This window comes from Typopeltis vanoorti, chromosome 22, assembly GCF_054136105.1.
Source record: "Typopeltis vanoorti isolate ZY-2024b chromosome 22, IOZ_Tvanoo_1.0, whole genome shotgun sequence".
Taxonomy (NCBI): Eukaryota; Metazoa; Arthropoda; class Arachnida; order Uropygi; family Thelyphonidae; genus Typopeltis; species Typopeltis vanoorti.
In genome coordinates, this window is record NC_143570.1 from 47935210 (window position 1) to 47959580 (window position 24371).

Sequence of the window (24371 nt, forward strand, 5' to 3'; positions counted from 1 at the left end):
GCCACCACACGAAATTCCAATTTTCAGCTTGGCAATGAAAGTGTTAAACCAGGAAATCCTGATAACTGTGAAAGGTGTTTGTTCAGAACAATTTTGTAATTTGAAAGTAAATCAGCATGCATTGAGAAGAAAATGATTCGCTATCTGCTTTAAATTCGATATATTTAGTCTGCTTTTAAAGGTCTAATATGATACTTCCATTACAATACCCATTTACGGTGCTCAGTTATGGGAAAGCGGTGGAAATCGGCGTTTGAGAGATTTACGGGCAAACTTTAAAATGGCCAGAAAGTAGTGGAATGGCCCCCGATATTTGAAAATGTGGTTATGGTGCTATAAACTGTTCAATTGATTTTGTTACTGCACATTTTCTGCTTAAAATACTTGCGCTGAGTGTTTAAAAACATTGTTTTAAAAGTTATCTTTTCCGAAATGTTCCGTAATATATGAGGAAGTAAAACTTACATAAACAGTAACACAAACGGCTTGAGTTTTATCACAAGCTAATCTGTAGAATGAAGTAGCATTGTGAGAGTTCAGTTCTCGTGTCTGAGCTCTCACAATGACTGCATCTAAAAGAAAATTATCTAAAAGTTATCTTGGAAAATTATCTCGGAGTAAACTACAGGTTTCCAAACTTTATTTAACAGCTCCCTTTTTTGTAAAATGAGGAAAGGTCGACGTGCCCTCCAATCCACCTTCATAAAATGATCATCGTAAACATTTGTCGTAAGACGTATTTTATCATAGATGACAGCCCATTAGTAATATTTATAAACGAGAAACTTCAATAAATTTCTTGTATTGCACCGATAGTATTTTTCAAATTGTATTCATCTGACCACAGTTTTAAAGATTAAATTTTGCAAGATGTTTTAAAATTAATATTTCGTGTAATTTTCTAAATATTATATAATCTTGTGAATTATTATTGATCTGATATTGCTGCCCTGAGAAAATCTCGTTCCCCCAGAGGGCACGCCCCACATCTCAGAAACCGAAGTGTTAAACTCTTATTAGAATAGTACTTTGTGGAATAACGAAAAACAGTTTCATAACATGAAAATTGTACTGCTTTATTAAAAACCTAAACTGAGTTAAGAACTAGATAATGCTTCTTATGCACTCACATACACAAAAGTATAGAATTAGTATACATTTCTTCTGTCTTGTTTGAAGTAGTGACGTAACTCTCCAGTCGTTGCTCTCCCGACACACCATTAAACAAACAGTTCTGCCACTTTTTATAGCGGTAAAATTCTCTATAATGTCACTCTTCTCCCATGACTTGTCTTCTCAAAGTAGGTGAAGTTGGAAAAAACCGCCACAGCATAGTCACTAGTGAACTCCTTTCGATTTTGTTGAGCGTTTTTTTGACACTTAAAATACACCACTTTACACTAGCGTTCGACTTCGCTGACGGAGAAGATACGATAACAGCTGCTTGAAGTAATTCCTGGCAGCATGAAATTGACAGGTGTCAAGTACATGCGATAATTCTCGGCGTCACCTTTGCCGGCCAATTTATTCCAGGAAGCATCGCCTTCGACGACAGACTACGTGGGGTTAAAAGAAACGAAATGGAGAATGAAGTGAAACTATTGTGGACAGACTGTAAGAAGGATTTTATTTTACTTCATTATGTATTTTTGCGAAGAGCTCCGTGGTTTAAATAACCTACAATCTTTGTTTTTATTTATACCAGAGCGTAAATTAGTAGACAATAAATGTATGCTGTATCTATATGCGAAAAAAACGCTGGCTCAATAGCTTCTTTTATACGAACGTGTTAACGTAAAAAAATATCTTAAAAGTCAGTATCCAGACTTTATAAACGATGTATTTTCTACCATCCCTCATTTTAATAGAATATCAAGGAATGAAAAAAAAAAAAAAAAAAAGATTAGTTTAAGACGGTACAGTTAAGTTTATCTCTAATGGAACCGATTAGTTGGAAAGCCTTCACTAGAGTTCTATACGGGACAGACAACAAGTTCCTTTTAACCACAAAATCCTATTAAGAAAGGCTCACCTGTTGTTTCACATCGCAATGTAAATCGTGATAAGTCATTTTGATTTCAAATTCTAGGCTGTTAATTACATGTCACACAAGAATTAAGCTTAGATTTTACGTGGACTTTGCCGTTAAAAATGTTGCTTTTCTTCACTCGGGCGACCATCTCTCGGAATTGGCACTGAATCGTCACTGTAAGATAAGAAAGGCATAAAAATTAAATGTGGATTGACTATCAGACATATGAAACTTCTATGGAGTATGCGATTGAAATATTTGATATTCCAACTTAAAAATGATTCAACTCACCTTAGTAGCATGAGGCTATTTCATAGGTGGCAGGCACTAGGAATTTCAAAATAGGGTTCTTGGATGTGAGTCAGAGAAGCTGCAGCGTGATGACTAATGCGACATAAGCTAGTGGACGAATCAAATGAATGACATCGATGGTTCACACTAAGACAAGTTTTCCGACATTCTTCCAAGGAAGAAACGTCTTGGTATACAGCATCCACAGTCTTAAGGATTTTGCCATTTACTTTACGGAATTCATATAGTCCAACAGGTTCTGAAAAATTAAATTCAGAAATAGCTGAAATTTCTATTCTCTTTTTTTCCTTCTACTCTCTTTTTCACTATGAAATAGAAAGAAACAAAATATCTTTGTTCAGAATCGTAAACCTCGCCTACGACCAATCGAAGGCGGGGTTTACGATTCTGAACAAAGTGTGCCTAACGCCATATGATATTTTAAGAAAGAAATATATCTTAATACTGTTAAATGCCTTTCTTTTATTGAGTAATCTTTTGGATCTGTTTTGAAACATTCTTTACTCTTTGTTCTAAGCATGCTAAAGCATTTTACTGTACTTACAAATAATGCGATTTTATCAAACCTTCTTGTGTGTTTGGCTTTCCAACTTTCTCACGAATGGTGGCGTGAGCTCTTTATCCACTTGTAAACATTCATCTTAATTCGCCTTTCACCCCTATTACCCTCCCTTCGTTTCTTGACCTGTATTATTATAGCTGACGAAGCATAAAATGCGTAATCCGGGTGTTTATTCCTTAACTTAAATCATTCAGTTTAATCAGTTAATTTGGTTTGTTTTGTGCACAACAGTTTTTACGTTGAGATTATATATATATATATATTGTACATAATAAATAAACAAAATGGAAGAAAAATAACTAACGACTATTAATTCCCACTTAAACTTCGTCTACAATTTATTATTACATCTGGAACTTCCTTCCCAGCTTAGAAAAATAAAATGATTTGTCATAACCCAAACAATACTTTTTTTTTCACACCATGTGTGAAATAAATAAAAACATAGAACTTTGCACATTTTAAATGTGCTGAAATTGCATAGTTTCTACAATTGCATAATTGTAAAACATTTTTCAAACAAAGAGGGGGGAAAGTGTTTGTGGTGCATCAGCTGTGTTCTTAAGATGTATCAACACACATGCGCTTTGTGTGTAGCCTGTTGACATTAACGACTGATCATTCTTGAAATCAATACCAACAGGTTTTAAAGGAGAATTCGAAGGAGTACTTAACTGTCAGATAACTTCGGAGGAACTCGATAAATCAGCTCAAATATTAAACTAACTAATTACAGATAACATTTACTTCGACTTGAAAACACAAACCGAAACTGTCTACAGGGAGAAATATGTTTGTAGAACGAGAAAAAACTTGAACATTGTCTTTTAAGAAGGGTGGCTTATGGACACTACACGTGGTTGTTTAGCATGTGGGTGTCACGACAGTGGCAAGGAGAAGGGGAGAAAAGAAAATATCTTACACATGCGCGATATCTTTTCTGTACTCAACGCTCTTTCCGTTCGATAAACCATCTGAAAGTTCCGTCTGTGTGAGCTCGTTATATACCGATAAAGTGACCCTCGATGTACTTGAAGCAACTGCATCCCAACATCTTGATATGTCTCTCCAATTTGGTTGATAAATGCTCCCGTATTTGTTCTATTGAGTATTTTTTTCCTGCATAAGAAATTTGCAATGGATCAGGAGTATTGGAGAGAATGAATTGGCAAGTGGCCTCATCTGTTTATTATTACCGACACCTCCAGGGAGTGCAAAGACTCTTCGAGAGAGGGCACTTACTCTACAGATAACATCTACCGACCACTACTACTTGTATTTTTCACAGACAATCACAAAGTTTAAGAATCAATTGAGAATTGCAATATCAGTTAAGGCGAAATAAGGTTTATTTATTAAAAATAGATCGTTGGACTATTTTTAACCTTCTAATAAAGAAAGTAATTCATTTATAATAAAAGAAGTCGATTGTTCAGATTAACTCGTCACCATCTTTTTACTACCGAGAGATATGGGGATATTTTCTTTCGTTGGCAAATAAGGCCGTGCTTTTTATTATGTTGTCTGTGTAGTCTTTATTGAGGTGGCTATTTTGCGGATAGGAGATCACTCGATGTTTTAATAGGAAAAAACTACTACGTCCTTATGACACACTTACTCGCCATTAAGTTCCTTGAGTTCTGAACAGTTCGAACCCATGTGTTTTCAATCAAAGGGAATGTATCATTCTTCTAACTACAATATCCTCCTCACAGTGATTGAATATGACCATGCGCAAACTTAGCAGAAAGCTATTTGTTTCAAGGAGAGATTAAAGTTGTTGGAATGCAAATAATCTGTTTCATATTTGAGTTAAAAAAAAACTTTCGAAAACATACATGAAAGAATGTTCTTCCAGTGGACAGCGAGAGTGGAATCAGAAATACAGTAATCATTAAATGATTCTACCAGAGGTCTTCTGTATAAATTTCTCTTCGTACTGGCACTTCAAATGCCGCCTATGGTAGCATTCATTTGCACGATTATGGATAAAGCGAGCCTCCGTAGCTCAGTTAGTTTAGACGAGCTCTTTGGTTGGAAAGACCAGGTTTGGAATCTTGTAAATGACGTGAGGAACCTTCATGTTTTCAATCAAATAGTGAGTTAGCCAGTCTCATAAGAAGGAGGGGGAATTTTGCTTGTAAACGCTGGTTTTCCATCCTAAACTAGTGCAAACCGGCCAGAAGAATATAGGCAGTATCCAGACATGGGATACTACGGTAATCAAGATTAACCCCCGTAACGTCGGATATGGTTTCAAACCCTGCACGGTGAAGTGGATATATCCGTAGGCGTAAATCAAGTAGTGCTGGAGTAAGCGACAGTCAATGTTTCGTTAAATGATGCTGTTATTGACGAATCTGGATGTGTCGGAAATTTGCGTATTAACACATCTGCATAGGTGAAGGAGTGATATATTTGTTTATTGCGAAAAATATAACCTATTCAATAACATGAGACATCTGAGTTATCTTTCGGAGATCATGAAAATCGGTAGAACAGTCTTAAGAGTAAGTTGAAATTTGCACCTTAACTGAGAGTATACAACTATGCAACAGATGCGGTTGGGTGCGCTTGCGTATTACAGCTGAAAGACAACTGTTGTCCTTTGATAGAACAAATCCAGGTTCAAATTCCGTCTAGAATACAAGGAACAGAAATTTAAAAATCCCAGTAAATGATAAGATAACAGAATTTTCTCTTCAGAACACTCGGGTTATTTGTGTTCTAAGATAACAAATCTGTCATTTATCAGATGCCTATTATTTTATCTACACGTTATCTTATACAGTGACCAGCAGTTTATTCGATTTATGAACATGCAAGTAGTCAACAACAAATGCACTTCCGATATAGAAGGAAACAGTTCCCTGTCCTACTGTGCTTACTCTCTAAACTGACTAAATAATCGCTACAATGACATACATTTATTTCTTCCTTTCATAGTACTGAATTAATAAATTGTATACCTCATTCGTTATTATATCCGCATCATAGCAACAGCGTTGACGCTCTCGATTCATAACATTTTATCGCTAACAGTGGAGTCATTACTCGTCCTAAATCCACTACTGACTTCTTATTATTGGTTTCGGGACGAGATCCCTGCTCAAACTCTGGGCTACTTTTCTTAAGAAGCCGACCAATCCCATAGACTAATTTTATGAATTCTTATAGAGATTACAAATGGGTGCACTGCAGCACTCATGACGCTATTACTTATCTCAGCTGAGATCAACGAGGCTCTTATTCTAAGGATATGTTGAGTATCTGATTTTAATGCAAAACACTTATCTGGTAAATAAGTGTTTTGCATTCAATGTAAAATATACTCGAGTTCTGTAAATGATATCTTATGAATGCATGCAAAGATTTTTTTACAATAATACTTACGGTCAACGCAGTTATTTTCCAAATAATCCACGTCTTCGTTGGAGGGAGCAAAATATCTTCTTCCTGGGATGGAGTGTCTGTCAATGTCGCTAAGAAAACACTCCTTAGTGACATGGTGGAAATTAGCCGACCTGCACTCAGTCGTGCTGGGACACACACAGCACCATACACTCCTCGAGGGTCTTGGTGTTTTGTTTCATTCTAGCACGGTCCACTAATTCGTAACCTTTAACCCTCTCAAATTGCCAGTCTCGATCACAGACCTGTCCTCCTAAAAAAGGAAAGCTCCATGAATACACAGAAGCAACCTGAATTTTAAAATATTTAAGCCTAAACAAATTATTCCGCATTGTTAAATGCAAATTACACCTACAGCCTTTCTTTTATTGCCGGAATACCGCCAATGCAATACATTAAGATTTCTCTTCACATATTCTCAGGAACCCCGAAATAAATATTAGCATTTAAAACTACCGCTTCTTTTCACAATGACTTTTATGGAGCCGTGTTTGTACGATATCAGCATATTTATATGTAACGTGTGAGCCTACAATAATAACGTTAAATTGCATGAATTCTGTGTTATCCATTGTTCACTTCTTAGATTGTTTTATTCACGATCACGTAAATGTATTGCGAACACTTCAAAGTTCAACGAACCAGACAACGTATTCTCATAACATAACATTTGGTTTGTATTACTGTATGGATTACGAAATTTCGCAAACAAAACGAAACTTATTTGCAAACGAAATAGTTTACCATCACGACTAATAAGAAACATTTGGCATCCCTCCCCTAACTTTTTTAACTAGAAGTTCATTCTAGTCTTTCACTCGACTTGTAAACCATATTCACAGCTGAAAGCGAGAGCTGAATGATCGCAGCACTGATTATAATTTGAGTGCTGGACGAAAGTCCAAATTCAGTAAAAAAAAATACAGTTGAGTACAGCCAGCATAGTATATAAAAGATGCTAAAGCATGAAAGCAGCATTCGTGAGATCATTCATATTTCACAAGTGCAAGAATAAGTATGATGGGGAAAGTTTCCAATAATGACGTTAAATACCAAAATAAACAAGAATACGCTAGCTACTGAAGAAATTTTGAATTGGGGAATTTCCTCATTTGAAATTAGGAATTTCCACAGAGACTAACGTTGCAAAGAATATTATTATAGCAGTGGTCCAAACAAATATTTTTCCTTTCTTGCTAATTTCCTTTTTGCTATACTAATATTATCAGAAATAAGAAGGTTCACAAACCTGCATAAGAAATCTCTAATTCTGTAAAAATACTTTGAGTAGTTCCTCATCTACATTCTTCTCTGTTTTCTACCTCTCACCATCAAATCAGAACTTGCAATTGAGCAATGATAGAAGAATACCATAAGACTTTTCTAACATTTTTTTGTTGATTTATAGGCCAGGATGAAATCTGTACGAGAGACGCTTACAAATGAAAACGAAGAAGTGGTTGAATGATTTTTAGACCTTCGTCGAAATTGTTATTGATCTCTCGGTTTTAAAGTTACGGCAAATATAAGTTGTGTAGCCGAAAATGTTGGCATATGGTGTTTGTACTATAATAAGATAATCAACTGATAATTTCCGGATACTAAGTATTTTGTTTTAAAGAAATACCTTCAAGTAACATGGATTTTCTTGCTTCCCATAATTCTTTTCTGTGATTTATTCGGAAAAAGTTCAGTGAAAGCTTCTCCAAGAACAACAACAAAACATTTCTCATATAGACTCACAGTTCATGCTCAAAATTAAGGTTTGTAAAATTGGTTTTTATTGGTGAATTTATTCGTATGTAAATAAATAAAAATATGAAAAAAAATTAATAGCGTTACCTGCGTGACTGTTTATTTACGGAGATATTTTTCTCATACTGCTCACCTTTTAACATTTGTTAGTATGAGTTTTTTTTGAGTCTCTCTCTCTCCAGCGCCTAGATAATGCTAGCTTGAATTATGAGTTTATAATTATTACATTTAAAAATTATGCTTTTCTTGAGCGCTTCCATATGAATCGTATGCGAAAATGTTCCCCAATTACTTTGACTTTTCAAATAAAACTGAGTCAAGTGAATATTTCAAGGTTGCACAATAAACTAACATAATATTCTTTAACTTTTGAAAGGGTCACACAGAAAGAAGGGTGGGTAAAGGACGAAAAGGCATCCTTGGAAGTAGAGCTCGATTTTTTCTATCACAGCGGTGGTGACTGGAACAAATTGCCATTGGATAGGGTGAGTGTAGGCGGAGTGAATTGATTCAAGAACAGGTCTGACAGTACCATGTGACCTCCATCGACGTCTCCCTCACTCCCTGGAGATCCGTCTTAATAATAATCAAATTATTAGTAAATGAGAAAAAAAAATCAAAGTTATTTACAAAATTCATTAACTTCACACTTCAGTAATTCTTCAGCATCTTCATAATGAGAAATCGCAGTTATGAAGATTCTTTTGTATATTTAAAATATCAGATTCTAAAAAAAAAAAAATTCATCGTCTGCAGTTATGAGGAGGACTAACATCTGCGCGTTTTCTGTTATTCTGATTTCGTGTCTTTCTAAACTCAAGAAAAGATTTTATTTCCCCATTTTGTTTACGTGCCATCTAAGCCATAATTTTATACTACTAGTTTTCTGTTTATAAAACAGTTCTTTAAATTATACTTTACAGAAATTTTAATTTATCGGAATTATACTTTAGAGCAGTGGTTCTCAAACTTTTTTTTGTCTGGCGACACACTAAAATAAATTTCACGGCACCCCTAGTATTACAGAGAGTAAAGTGCCGATTAATTGATTCTGAAAGACTCGCATATATATAACCCACAAATAAATTGATATTACAGATACTAAAGATATGAAGGAAAGCGTGTTTAAAAGAAAACAGATTTTATTTAAACTAAATTGTTTTATTTTCAAACAACTCCCAAACATACAAAACAAAAGCAATTATAAAAAGGTACAGATAATAAAATATGAACTTAATGTGAAATATGTGCCTGGTGTTGTTTGCATATTTCTTTGATATTAGGCCTTGTTTTTGAGAGACATTCTCATCTCATTTTCAAGGGCCTTTAGTCTTTCTCTCTTCTTTGTTTTAATATTTAAGAGGGCAGAAACACACAGTTCACACAAATAAGATGTAGAAAATTGCAATAAGATGTTAAGTGCTTTGAATCCTATATTGGGGTACTCCTTCATTTTGTTATCCAAAATGAATTCAGACACATTTCTGAATGCTTCAACCTCAACGTACGATCGTTACTTATATCAGTTAATTTTTCGGCTTCTATAAGACTTAACTCACTCATTGCTGATGTTGACTCTACAAATGAGTTGACTCACTCTTCGAATCCAATCGTATAAATTGACTGAAATGTCTGGAAAATATGGTCAATTTTTTCTTCTATGTTAAATGACTGTAAATAAGTTTTTGCAGATCAGTGTTCTTATATTTTCTGGAGGCAACTTTAAGGAACATTTCTACATTGTTGGTGCTTAATTTTATCTTCCACATTTTTATTTTATCTTTAAAAACTTTAATTTTATCTGTAGATGTCAGAATATTCTCATTTCTTCCTTGCATGTTGGAGTTCAGCTTGTTCAGATGATCGAATATGTCTGTTAAATAGGCTAGTTTGGAACACCAAAAATTATCTTGTAATAATTTATAGAATTCTGGTTTGTTTTCATTTTGGAAAAACATTAATATTTCTTCTTTAAGTTAAAAAAAAACGATCCAATACGCGACCTTTTGAAAGCCATCTTACTTTGGTATGAAGAAGATTCTTATAATGAGATTGCATCTCTTCACATAGTCCTGCAAATATTCTAGATTTTAATGGTCTGGCCTTGATATAATTAACCATCTGAATGATTTCTTCTAATACACTTTTTAATTCCAAGCCTATTGTCTTTGCCACCAATGATTCACGATGAATAAAGCAATGAGTCGTTATAATGTTCTCATTTTCTTTTCTAGCAAAGGAAACAAACCCTTTTGTAATTCCAACCATAGAAGGTCACCATCTGTACATATACCCCACACAAGTTTTCCAAGATAGACCATTTGTATTAAAATATATGTTCATTATATCAAAAACATTTTTCCCGTCGTAGTTTTTTCGAATTCCTTGCAGCATAGAAATTCTTCGATAATTTTATCATCTTCAATGAATCGAGTAAAAACAAGTAAGTGTGATTTATCACCGATATCAGTTGACTCATCTAACTGCAAACTGAAAAATTTTGATTCGATTATTTTGGTTATAATTGACTTTCCAATATCGACTGACAGATCATTAATATGTCTACTCATAGTATCATTTGATAATGGAATCTTCTTTATTTCTTCTTCTGCCTCAGTACCAAAAATTGTTCTCACAATTGCTGAACAGGCCGGACGAATCAAGGTTTCGCCGATAGTATGAGGCTTCATTTCCTTCGCAATTATTTGAGCGACTAAATAACTCGCTTCTTGAACTCGGTCGGAAATTGTAAACTTTCTTACAAAACTTTTACTTTGTTTTTCTTGTAATCTTATTAACTCTTTGAAATATTCAGGGTTTTTATTCGACAAGTTGTCATGTTTTGTGGAGAAATGTCGCAATAATTTGCTAGGAACCATAGCCTCATTTGATAGAACCAAACCACACAAAATACACTTAGGTCTGGGAATTAATTTATCACCACCACGTAATTCCCATTTTTAGATAACTCTCTTGATATAAACGAGTTTTTACATTCTTTTTCATTGTTCCCTTTTTTACATAAACTTATTCTGTTTTTGTTGTTTCATTAGTGCTTTTTTGTTGTTGAACGTTAAAAATAGTCAAATCTTCATTAATGAAAGTATCAGTTTTTGATAATTTATTAGCGCGAATTGGTTCGTTAGCTTTGCTACAAGTAAACATTTCTTGATCGTCAGAATCTTCACTTCTTTTTTTAAGGAAAAAATTATTCATGATTTTGAAGGGCATATGTAACTTTAATATTTTATTTTAAAATTTATTTCAAGTAAATAATTTTTTTTTCCTGATGGAAAAAGGAAAAACATTTGTTTACGATGTCTCGTTATAGTTGGAATATATAACAATAAGAAAAACCTCTACTCACTGAATTTAACGACTTTAATATCGTACTTCATTTATTCTCACCGATGACAAAAGACTCATGATTTTTGTTTAGGGGAAATGATCATGTATAATACTTGTCACACTGAACAGAGAAATACTAAAAACAGACAGCAGGACAACTAACCATTCAGTAGTTCATTTTCTCAAGTATTTATGTGCCGTCACATATCTAGTTACTACGACACGCGGTGATCTAATGAAATCCCAAGATATAATATAAGAGTGATACAAAAAATGATAATTTTTATATACGCTTCATCCATTAAAATCAAAATATATAATTTTTTTGTTTTTGATTTAGTTATTTGTAGCAACTGAATATTTGCTTTTTTCAAATAAACGATTCAAAATTTGGCACCCAGTTTGAGAACCACTGCTTTAGAGGAATCTCTTTTTTTTTTTCTCTCTCTCTCTCTCCTTCTCTCGGATACTCGAGTTAATCTGTCATGCAGGCAAATCGGCCTCGAATTAAAACGTAATGACACGCACTTCCTGAACTTTTAGAAACTGCACAAATACGGACTTCGCGCGGTCATACGACAAATTAGCTCAAAGCAAGTTCACGACATTAGCATACGAAACCAACCGAGTGGATACCACGTACGTGATATTTTGCTCAAGTTCCTGAATTTATTTCATTTCCGTCAGCAACGCCAATAATATGTAAGGCTGCAAAAGAGACCGCTACAGTTGCAACATCATTATTTAACAGATCCATAGTCCAAGAGAGCAAGTTTCGATGCACGTACGCACGGAGAGCGAGAACGGCGACACACTAATTTACGCTTCTCGAGCAAGAGATGCATGGTAACATCCCTCTAGACACATTAATGATGCATCTCTGGTCAAGCAGGTGTAAACAAAGAATCCAACATTCATCAACTCATTAATTATAAGTACACACTCTAATCCCGTCCTATAGATTGCATAAAGTGACTTATCAGTAAAACAAAATCTATTTTCTAGCATGGATTTGCATTTAAAAATTATCCATCAGAAAAAGCGTACATTGGATTTTTCGGGATCCGTTGAAGTAACTGAAGTATTTCAAGTTGAATTAGTTCTGAACTAATCGGATTGGTTTCACTGAACCAGTCAAACAGTTCAGAAGACTTAATCGACTTGCATGATGAATTATTGGAGTTTTAATGAAGCTAAAAGTTCATTCAGTTCACTGACTCATTTGAATTAGAAAAAAAATCTTCGATACTTTCGCTTCTCGACGTTATATTTTCGTAAGGGAATTATTAAGTCAAGACAAGTTAGATATCAATGGTTTATGTTTCTTCTTATTATTATTATCCCCCCCCCATCTAGGTTGTCTGCAGATTACTAGCATTATTGCACGGTCGGTTTCTGAATGATTGATATTCACTCATTATCATCTACTATCTTCTCTATTATTAAACTTCCACCGATTCGCGAGGTGTACATGCTACTAATGGTACAGGCGGGCTATGTTAAGGTTAAGAGGCGTTACCAGCCCTTTCGCATGATCTTGTATCAGTGATATTAATCTCTCATAGCTGTGCGCGCGCTTACTTTTTTTCATCCTATGAAGAATTATTCTCTTTATTACACTCCAACAAAGTGCTTTGTGATAACAATAAGCAACAAATTGCAATACAGGGGAAAAAAGAAGCAAAAAAGCCTCTCTCTCTTTCCAAATTACGTGAGAAAGAAAGACAAAAGGTCATTCTTTCCAAGACAAGGTCTGAGACGATTAGCTTTTAGCAGTTCCCAATAGATTCCATTCTCTTTTAATTGATTATAAAGCCTTATGTACCCTTAAAACTAATTCTCCTTTTGTGTACATTCTATTTCATTGTAAAACAACAAAAATTGAGCTGTTACATAAAAAATGATAGAAATATTAGAGTAAGTAACGTCATTAGACCAAGTCAAACTTATTTAAACAATGACGTAGTTTTTGTAAGTTATTTAAATTAATATGTAATACCCGACTTCCTATTTTATCACACAAATGCAAGATCAAGTAAATAATCCTGTTTTGAGAAATATTAGATTTTATATTTCTCTGAATACAGAGAAAAGAAAATAGAGTTTATATCCTGGACTACTTCAAAGAATGATGAGCCTTTCATAAAGTTCTTGCTAGGATGTCGTAATACTTGTTCTTTGGTTGGGAAGACCTGATATAGATTCCTGTCTCCTATGAGATGGTTTCATACGGAAATGCATTTATTTTTTTTTGACAACTGAAGTTTTTATCCTCCAAATAGACGTATTTAACGGACGTAATATAATACACTGATCTCATAGCCCTAGTAGCCTTGATAATTCCAGAAAACTCAACTTCAAAGAACAGAAATCGAAATTTCTATTTATATTCTTAATAAGAAGAAATGCGCTAACGGAAATAGATACGTTTTGCCATTTTATTGATATGGTCAAATTGCACCCTTCTTGCCAAAAATGTAAATTTGTAATATTGATTCCATGATTTCTCTCTGAACTAAAAGTTCAGAGAGAAATCATGGAGAGATTCAACTTAGCAAAAAGGATAAGTTGAATTATAAAAGCTTAAATTACCTCTGCACTTTCTTAGAAAAATCGAAGATGACTGGCAGCTGCTTTGTCGTTATGATATTGGATTTGGTTCACTATTAAGTCCATCATCCCTTCAAGAAAAATAATGAATGGCGTTTTTCCAATGATTTAAATGTGAAGTTACGAACACAATATACATGGATGGAAAGGGAAGCGTTCAGCTTCTTGATATTGGTAATTTAAGATCGCTATTCACTAAACTATTGTAGGAGGAAGAAATATTAGAGGGGGGGTGTTCAACAATTGTAGATGGATGGATGGTGTTTTCTGTCACCGTAACGACAGAATGGCATACAGTTGCGCCTCTAACCAAACCAAAAACTTTAATCGATTAATTCCAGAAGCAAACTAGGATATCATCTATGTACCACAAAAACTATTGGTTGCTAGGAGCTAAAATAATTGTTACGTGTGCAAGACACCTTATCAATGTGCTGTTGTTTGAACACTATCATCAGTTGGCGCGGCCTATGTACAGCGAGCTCTGAACCGAAAACATTAAGGCATAGCTATAACGTCAGAGAAATGAATTCAGTTGCAAATACATTATTCTAATAGACTAACGAGAAGAGTAGAGAGCATGGAATGACAATTGTGGACCAAGTTTAGTATTTAGAGATAATACAAAATGTCTTCGTGTCGTATGTTAGTTACCATTGCGTTGTCTTTACTATCAATGGTTATTTTAATGCTGTATCTTTTCCTGCGTCTGTTCTGCCTCTTAATCTTGGTTACATTACTTCTGATCGAATGGAAGTGTGTACTGCTACACACAAGTAGCGAAGGTATTCCGAATATGAAATGATGCTTAGTTCAAATTGGTCTTGAAATAAAGTCCTTGTTAAATTTACCACTTCTTTTATGATGCAAAGCATCGGAACCACACCGAAAATATCCACGTGCGGTACATAATCATACTTATAGGTGAAAGTGTGTGTGTGTGTGTGGGGGGGGGAATGGGGGAACACAAGAAATAAACTAACTGCTCATGTTTGCAGTCAGGCCATTAGGAATGACAAATATACATTCTTACATCGAACTCAGTAGACATAATCGAGACAAATAGATAGCTAAGCTTCTAAAAGAAGGGATATAAAACTTGTTTAGGGCCTTTTCGTTAGAATTCCTGTTTCCGTGAGCGGGATATGATGTATTCCTGTTCTTATCTTGTGATACAGAATCGAAAATAAAATAGTGGAATCAAAAGACGTAACAAAAAATAAAGGAATGGACAGAATTCTAATTCATCCTTATAGTTTCTTTAGCGTATTATTTCTTGAAAATTAGTTACAGCAGTCTAGGAGGATAGAATTATAAACAACGTCATTGTGTATTTTTTTTCGTATTGTTCTGTAATTTTTTTATTCTTTTGTTTTCTAGTAATTCGATCGAAACTAAGAATTTAGGGCCAAATTCAGCGAGCTGAAAAACGAAGTTAGTCCACGTTAAATAAAATGAAACAAACTATACAGATAAAGTATTTGAAATCTATATGACTTGCAGAGCCTGAGTAGCTCAAGTAGTGTAGATGAGCTCTTTGGTTGAAAAGACCCGATTCTGGCTACGATGTGAGGAACTTTTATCACGTCTTTTCGGGGAGTAAAACTCCCCGAAACCGTTCTGAGAGACGAAAAACCCAGGTCTTTCGTCCCTCCGAAGAGTTAAAAATCGGCCTCGTGAACATGAAATTCTATTGACATGAAATAGTTACCACTAGAGGGATGTAACAGAGGAATGGAAAACTGTTTTAAATTGCCTAAATCCCCAGATCCGGATACTCAACCTGTCTCAGACAGATGAGAACGGATATGGTTTGCTTTTACGTTCAGTTTCTTCCATCATTTGTCTATTATCCTGTGGAAGTAAACAGCTCAGATAACGTAAACGCTACTTGGTTATTAAATACATCAATGAAAAGATTTCTTAGCAATCCACTTTCTCAAATAATGATGGGAAGTTTAATCGTGCACTGACATTTAAAAAAATTTCTAAATACCCTTAAGTTAGGAAAAATAAATGAGAGCCTCTACTTAATAAAGATTCTGTGAAGAAGCAATGTTTTAAAAAATTAACTTGTGAATGCACAAGTAAATTTTTTTTAAACATCTGCTTCTTTGTTCAGAGCAGATGGAAATGTTCTTTCGTCTACGGTTTTTTTTAGCACCATGATGCATATTCTTTTTTGTCTGCGTTTACTTTTCACTGCACCTGCTCTCAACATTGTTCATATGGTTTTCATCTGCGACATTTTTTTTCACAAATGCTCAGCAGACCGTGTGCTTAGTCGACATGTTTATCGCCTGTATTTCTATAACATCTAAAGTGTTTTTCATAGTCTTCTGAAAGAGGGAGCAGAATTTAAAGAAAGCTCGTTAGTAGTACTTTCTTTTTGCCTTGATTTTGTATTTTTTATTTTTAGTGCAGTATAGTATGTGTCCATCTTCCACCATAGTTCTCTCAGTTTTCGACCAAATGGAAAATCACTCACAATATACAACCGACATATATAACATAACATGCAGCAATAGCAGTGACCGAAGAGATAATTTTACAACTTTTTACATATGCATCTCAAAAACACCAGTACAAGTAACCCATTAGTTCCATTTCAGTTATCTCAAATGTATAATAAATTGAGAAATTCAGATATACTTCCTTGGATTCTTTCCACTTTTTAGCTCGTCAAGACCTTGTCGTTTGCATGCAAGTATGAGGAGTTCCTTTTTTGTTATCAATAGCCCAAAGAGAATTAGAGAAATAAAATGAAACGTCCTGTTGAAGGAATTCTCCTGCCTTACAGGGATTTTCTAATAAATTCCTCCCATTTTTTTCCTTCCTCAGACTTTTCTGTACTTAAAAGCCTACGAATTTCTGCTTATGGACTAAAGCAATGACCGACTGTTACCTACAGAAGCACGGAAGGGAGGGAATGGAGGGGCGGGAAAGCATCAGTAATACACCTGTGTAGGATCCCTTGAATGACTGGTTTTATAAATTGCCCTACGAAAGCTGTTACGGCCAATAAACAGCATATAGTTATGGAAACTGAGTCTTCTCGTGTCATTTTGGATTAATCTTTGTCGATAGAGGTCTCGTACTTAAGTATCAAAAGCCCCCCCCCCATTACTTCTTTTTGGGTATCATATAACAGTGAAAGTAACTCAGCCAGAAAAACAATAAATCCAAAAACAGTAAAGAAATCATAAGCTAGACGTTGACCGTCAATACAGTTGCTTTTAAGTCGACTCAATTTTTTTTTTCATTATTTACTGGCGTTGCTTGTGCTTCTTTAAATCCTATTTTTACAAAGCTCTGAGCATCTTTTAAATAAACAATACTCCTGAAAGTCCACCGCTTTTTTGCATGTCGTTACTTAGATATTCAAGAGCAGATAACTGGCGCCAGCAGAATTGATGGGAAAATATTGCGATGACTAAGTTCAAGACTAAAAAATATTTGGTGTGTCACTCGCCTCTAAGTTATATGCAAGTTTTAGAGAACAACCATTATTATCGAGGTAGTTATTAGTTTTGATTATCTAGTATTAAAAACTTTAATTAGTGAAAATGTATCATAATGGATTTTATTTATGGATTACCATTTATTATACCACTATAATAAATGGTAATCTAAGAATTTGGGAAAACTGTTTCTTACGTACAAGTACAATATGATGTAGTACAGTTAATGCACGCACAGTGTACAAAAGACTAATTTGATGGATAAATAAAATAATATTAATTATTTCAAAACAGATGTAACAATGTAAAAATAGATTCTGTTTACATGACAAAGTAGTGGGAGTATGTTTCGTAGTAAAAAACAATAAGCAAGTGCTATAAAAGGTGAGTAGTCAGAGATTACTTGAAAATTATTTGAAAAAGAGTCCCTATTAGTTACAAATGTTAGGCATTTTGAAGCATCAAAAATTAAGGGTTTAGTCTGTTATCGAATTCATTATTTACCCAATTTATTTTTTAAAATTGTTGTACTGATTTCTAAGTTTCTATGGAGTGGATCCAATCTTATGATCGGCGCTTTTAGTGAAATATACTGCTGATCACTAACGACTCAATATCTTCAGATATTAGGAATATAATAATAAATATAAATATTTAAATTTTCTTGCTGTCTATTTCGCTTTGACTTGTTGATTCTTAGAATTAGAGTTGAAAATTTCAGTCTAATTCTATGTTTAAAATTTTAAAGTCTAAAACCTTACACCAATGAAATAATTCCAGTCAATCACTTAGTATTTGTGAAGAGTGAATGAATGTCGATAGGTCCACTTATGTCTTCTCAAATATCTGATTGACCAGAACGGAAATTCCTTCGACGAAAAATGGAATTTCTTTAAAGAAGCGATCAGTGCATCGTCGGCAAGATGCAGTTGTTATAATACAAAATGTAACATAATTTACTAACAAAAATGTGCATTATAAAATCAGCTTGTGTGCAGAATAAAACATTTAAAGGTGGCTTAAATTACTTCCAACAAATGTCCTTTGAAAGCTTGTTTCTCCTCATTAAAAGTACTACTTTACAGGATTGACTTAATCAGATATAATATAATAGTTCTTGACATTTCCGTGCAGAGGATGTAATAAAATTATTTAAAAATCAAGTGCTTCCCAGGAAAGCCCTACTGATCTGCGCCAAAAAAAAAAAAAAAAAAAACTAACAATGGAATTGGCTTTAAAAAGTACTTAATAGTGATGACTAGAATCGAACCAGGAAATATTCCTTCTGAAGACCAATCACTATGAGGCTACACAGATACCACATGATCTCTATCAAAAAACAAGTCATATGTTAATGACACTGAAATATTATTCATCGAAAGAAAAATTAAAAGATGAAAACAGTACACGTATTGTATGAAAATTCTTCAAACTCATTAGTAGAAAAATCCTGAACAGATTATGCTGTAATTGTTTAAATCGTAACTCGCACCGTAATAAAATAAGTTTATTTCAATGGCTAATTAAATCTCTACAATCAATTAAGACACCGCACTTAACTACCATTAGATATTTACATACGGATACTTGCTTGTGCAAATATTGTACAGCGCGAGCAGTCCAGTGAAAGGTTGCAAACCACTTAATACGTTTCACACTCTAACTTGAACTTTTATTTGCTGATAGTTAGGGTTCAGTAATTGTAATGACGATGCTACCAGAAAAATTGAAATTTTCTCCCACTTCTACAGGTTAAGGAGATGCTGCGAGTTATTAAATCCTTCAAAATTACTTACTCCGGTGTAAATGGGGAGAGCTCAGTGCGCATCGCAGCGTCCTTAATGACAGGCGCCAGCAGTGATTCCTAGATGATCATTTAGCTTACCGAATAAGTGAGCTAAATCATCATTATCATTACTGCTAGGCAGGTGTTATTTAATTGACGAGTTTTTCTATAAAAGCTTTCCAGGGAATACAACGAAGTATGATAACTTTGTTTGGAAAAAGCTGACTGGATGAAGGAAGTAGGAGAAACTCGTCAGCAATTAACGTCTAATGAGTATGGCGGGTCCACTATTACTTGTACAGCATCGCACATCACTCTTAATATTCATTTCCAAGACTGAGAGATCATAAATTGTGGTAACAAATACTGCAATTTTTCTTTTTCTGTTTTTCTTTATTGTTACGGAGCTGTACTCGTTGCTTAGAAATAAGTTCATGTGTATATTGTTAACCATGTTCTGAATTCTTCATTGTTTAGAATAATGATGCAGATCATGTTCTTTGTATAAGTTGCAACATTCATAGTAACATTATGACAGCTTTGAATACTGCTTTTTATAATTAGTACGCTGTTTTTTTTGTCTCCCCCCCATTCTTTATTAGCCGGGATGGAATTTGCATTCAACAGAAAATATAAATGGTGCTCCGAAAAATTTTAAATTGTATCGATAAAAACGAAACGAAGTAATCGGTAATCCAAATGTCTGCACTGATTCCAATTCCAGCGACTCTCTCATATCTGGAGCAAAACGATTATCACATGGGAATTTGAAATCCTCTCTCTCTCTCTTAAAATCATAAATCTCGCTCCTTTGGAGAAAAAAAATCAACAGTGGGGAATTTCTCGCTGAGATGTTTATCTGGAGAATATGGAGTCAAATAGCATATTTGTCTAAGAAGTGCTGGAGAGGCAAAGGGATATGGAATTCACAGACCATCTTCCGTTTGGAGAAGTCACTTTCCATTTCTGAGGATAGGCTTTATGGCATCACGGAAAAATTTCACACCGAAATGTAATGTTGTTGACTGAATGCATATATATTCAAGATGGAACGCATTTGAGTCCCACAGAACTCATTGATGACGAGGAAGTGAAAATACAGTGGAATTGTCAAGATTGTGTGAGTGTGCGCGCGCGCGCTGAAGGATCTCTTGCTTCAACACGGAACTGTTTGGTGATGTAACTAGGCTCCTTCCGCATCAGACACAATCAGTAAAATCACTTAAGATGAACTCCAGTTTTTTTCGGCTCTTTAGATTTCATTGGCTTACTGTGCTCTTGGCCGTCTTCCCATTGCTGGTTTGTACGGCATGGAATTGTCGGAAATCTTTTCGACACACTACATAGAAAACATATATAAATCTCGTAAAGCAAACTTACACAATCTAATATAGTGAACCTTCAAAAAATGATCACCAATCCGATGTGAATTAAGTCGTCACCCTCCCCCTTCTCGAATATCAAGACGAAGTGCTTGAAAATTTTAAATTAGTTATTTCTTTGTTAAATCCACTACTTTTAACTTATCATATACTACATAGTTTAATCTACGTTTCAATATGAGGATGTAGCCTTCTGTATGTTGTGTAAGCAGCACGAATATCAGAATTGCCTTTCCAACATTTCTCTCTCTATATAAGCAAGTCAACTGTCATATTCGCATACATCATTTCCACAAGATCCTAATACCCTCCTTAAAGCTACAGAATGCTTTCTTCCCAATTCGGATTCACCTCTTGTTAAGGTTAGTTAAACTGTCATATATCCCCTAAAAGCATTTGATCTCCGTAGTATAAAGGCACTTCATCATTGCTAGTCGCATCTTGGCATTGCTTAGGATTAATTGGAAGTTTATATTAAGTATATTGACCTAGTCGAGCCATCTTTGTTTTATTTATCATAGCAAAAGCCATTAAACAGTTTTACATCCCTTCAGCCTAATAATAGGCTTGCTTTCGGTTAATTCCAATGCAAAGGAGTGGAGACTATGGGGAGGGCAACATTTTATACTTTGCTGACTTGATCCACGATATGAAATAGACAAAAAAAAATTGCTTCTTTCAAACAATAATTATAAGAGAACTTCAACGACGCTGCCGGTGGAATCGTAGCGATATGAATGTGCGAACTGGGCATACGAATAGGGTCCCGACCCATCGGAGAATTCTCTGTCAAGAATTCAAGAAAACAACGCCTAAAAGTGATACGTGATCTCTTACTCTCTCGCTGTGTAATAACTATCAAGTAAATGCACCTTCACTTTCCAGATGCAGCAGGCGTCAACACGTCAACCACGTAAGATCTATGCTCATGACATATTCCTCTTAGGACTTCTCTCCCCTATTTTTCACAAATCAAACTTCCTGCACATTCAAGGAATTTAAAAATATGACGTACTGAGAGCATTTCATTAATTCTTGACTTTATTCTTAAGAATAACCCCAAATTTCTAGACATTTAATAGAACCATGCGCGTTAGACATAGTATTTTTTTTTTACTTAACTTCTCACATGTAGTAGAAAACTAAATAGAATTTATTACTCAATATTTCGCTAAATATGTCATGAGCTTCTTACAGCGAGAAGGCAGTCCTCTTATTGTACAGCTGCGACCGATACACGTGATATTATTGATACTGATGCTAAATTGTAACAGTCGGTTAGCTTCGCATAAGAACCATTGAACATGGACTTTGTTTGATCGGCTAGTTTTCACTAAGAACAGAGCATCAGTGAGTAATATAAAAATGTATTGAATAATGAGAGATTTCCTGTATAGCTGAATGAAAATACTTCCTGTCCTTTGAAGTAGTCTTGTAAGTCGGGGCTCTTTGAAAGAACAAAATCTAAAGTTCCGAAGGCTGCCTGAATCTTTGCCAATTGAAGTTAAAATACATTTTCATGAGAATCGTTTGATAAGTATTAATTTACAATATCAACAAAGTTAAATGAACTTATTATGTTGGAGTTTGTATTATTCCATGAAAAGCGCTTTTTAATTAAAGTTGAGTTTACTTCTTCTTAGACGGGATTCAAATCCGTGCCTTTTCAACTAAAGGTCACCGTCAATATCAACTTACCTACGAAGACCCCTAAAATAAGGCCCTGAAACTTGACATTTTTGGCCACATCCCCCTCGTCATTTCGGGCATCTGTTTTCCTGTTTATCTCAAAGACAACAATGGACTATTGTTGGAATGATTTTTTTGTTGAGTGGATTGTTTAGACCTAATATTTGTTATGAACAGCATTATTATTGGCTATGTTACAATATTAAATATTTAGAGGTAAACCATAAGCTGGTAAGAGTATTTTACATAACAGAATTATCTTCTGAATGATACTATTTCTACAGGGGATATATTCTTTCGGTAGTAAAAATAAGATACTTTTTCGTGCGAACATATATAAGAAATTGATCTTCAGTCTTCTCTGCTATTCTCTTTCTAAATCAGTCGAGTGTGGATAAAATCAGTGTGGAAATATAACGGCTTTTCCACATCACTATTTCGCTTTTGTATTTCAAAAGTATTTCATATGAAAATTTTGCGTAATTTGTATCCTTAATTTGTAACATTAATCATTAGAGATGCTGCGAAGATAATAGGTCCTTTTGGGTATATTATGTTTTTTCCTCACACGCACAGCTTTTTATTCCCTGAAGGATATAAAGCTTCTCGGCTATAATGGTACCGCCTTTCACCCTGATAATATATATTTTTTTTTCATAAATGCGTCCAGGAATACGAGAATAAATTTTAGTAAATTCTCGTAAATTTGGCCTCATCCTAATTTTGTACATTAAGCAATCTATAATCTACATAGTGTTATAGCTTCGGCTGTGTATGGAGTTGGTCAAGTCGGGTGTAAATAAAATTATTGAAACAATAAACGTAACACAAAGACCTATCATACATATATATCATAATATGAAAAACTTCCTCGTTATTTCAAAACTACCAATTGAAATGCAATAAAAATATCTTCTTCGGTATTGGCAACCTTCTTTTTTTTAAGCATACATTTTTAAACATATTTTCATCACCGTCTCAATTGATGGTCTTGCATGTTTTCAGTGCGTGAAGGATTGTATGCAACTGGATAAAAATGTATCTTAACAGTCTCGTTTCTGCACTTGAATTCCGAACTTCGAGTTTTTTTTTTTTTTTTTTTTTGTGTCATCTACTGCAAATTGCTGCAGTTTGTAAATACTTAAAAAGCATTTTTCCTGTAAACATTACATCTTATTACACGAAACGCGCACTGTAAATTATAAGTAAACATTCTTGTTAACCATACAGGGAAGAAAATAAATAAAAATTAGATACATTCAAATCTTAAATAAGTATTAATATTCGACACGCACCTTGTTTTAAAAATCAACGGAGTTGGAAAATTATTTACTTCTGTAAACGTTCTCTAAGAGATAATGTAACAATAAAGAAATGCGTTTAATAATTTTACGAACAGAACTTAGTGCTGTTTAATTTTACTGGAAACGCTTCTTGGTAATTGCATGTTTTCTAATGGGTGATATTAGCATAAAACTAACACTAAGCTTTGCAAGACATACGCAAGAACTAACAAAGCCGTGAAAACAAATATCGCGCTTGAAGAGGCGATTTGAAGCAGCAGCATCGTCATTTAATTGTTAGGCGATCTTATGAGATAAAGCTCAAACAGACGAATTATCGACGTTTCAAAAATATTTCAATTGTTACCATTTTAATGGCTGTGTATTGTTTTAGCTCACTAACTACAAAATCAAATAAAATATTATTGTTAATACTCATTCTAGAGCAGGTTCTTTCGAAGTGTGTCTGTCATCCAACATACACTGATTATCAAAAATGAATTTTTATATGCTTACTAATTATTCGGAAGGTCCAATAAACCTACATTCGTAATTATAAATTAGTAATATTTTGATCAAATTAGGAACCTTTTTCGTTTGCTTAATTAAATGTCATTGCAATTATTTAGTAAAATTTTCCGAATCGATTTGCACATCCTGTCACAATGACTATCTATCCGACAGAACCTGCAAAAAACGTAACAGCAAAAAAAGAGAAGTTTTAATTATATTTGTTCGCA

At 34.3% G+C, this 24371-nt stretch overlaps 1 pseudogene; it reads right to left on the reverse strand.

Moving 5' to 3' along the window:
• The window catches only part of LOC150094403 (uncharacterized), a 70216-nt pseudogene that overhangs the window by 12935 nt on the left and 32910 nt on the right, over positions 1-24371 (reverse strand).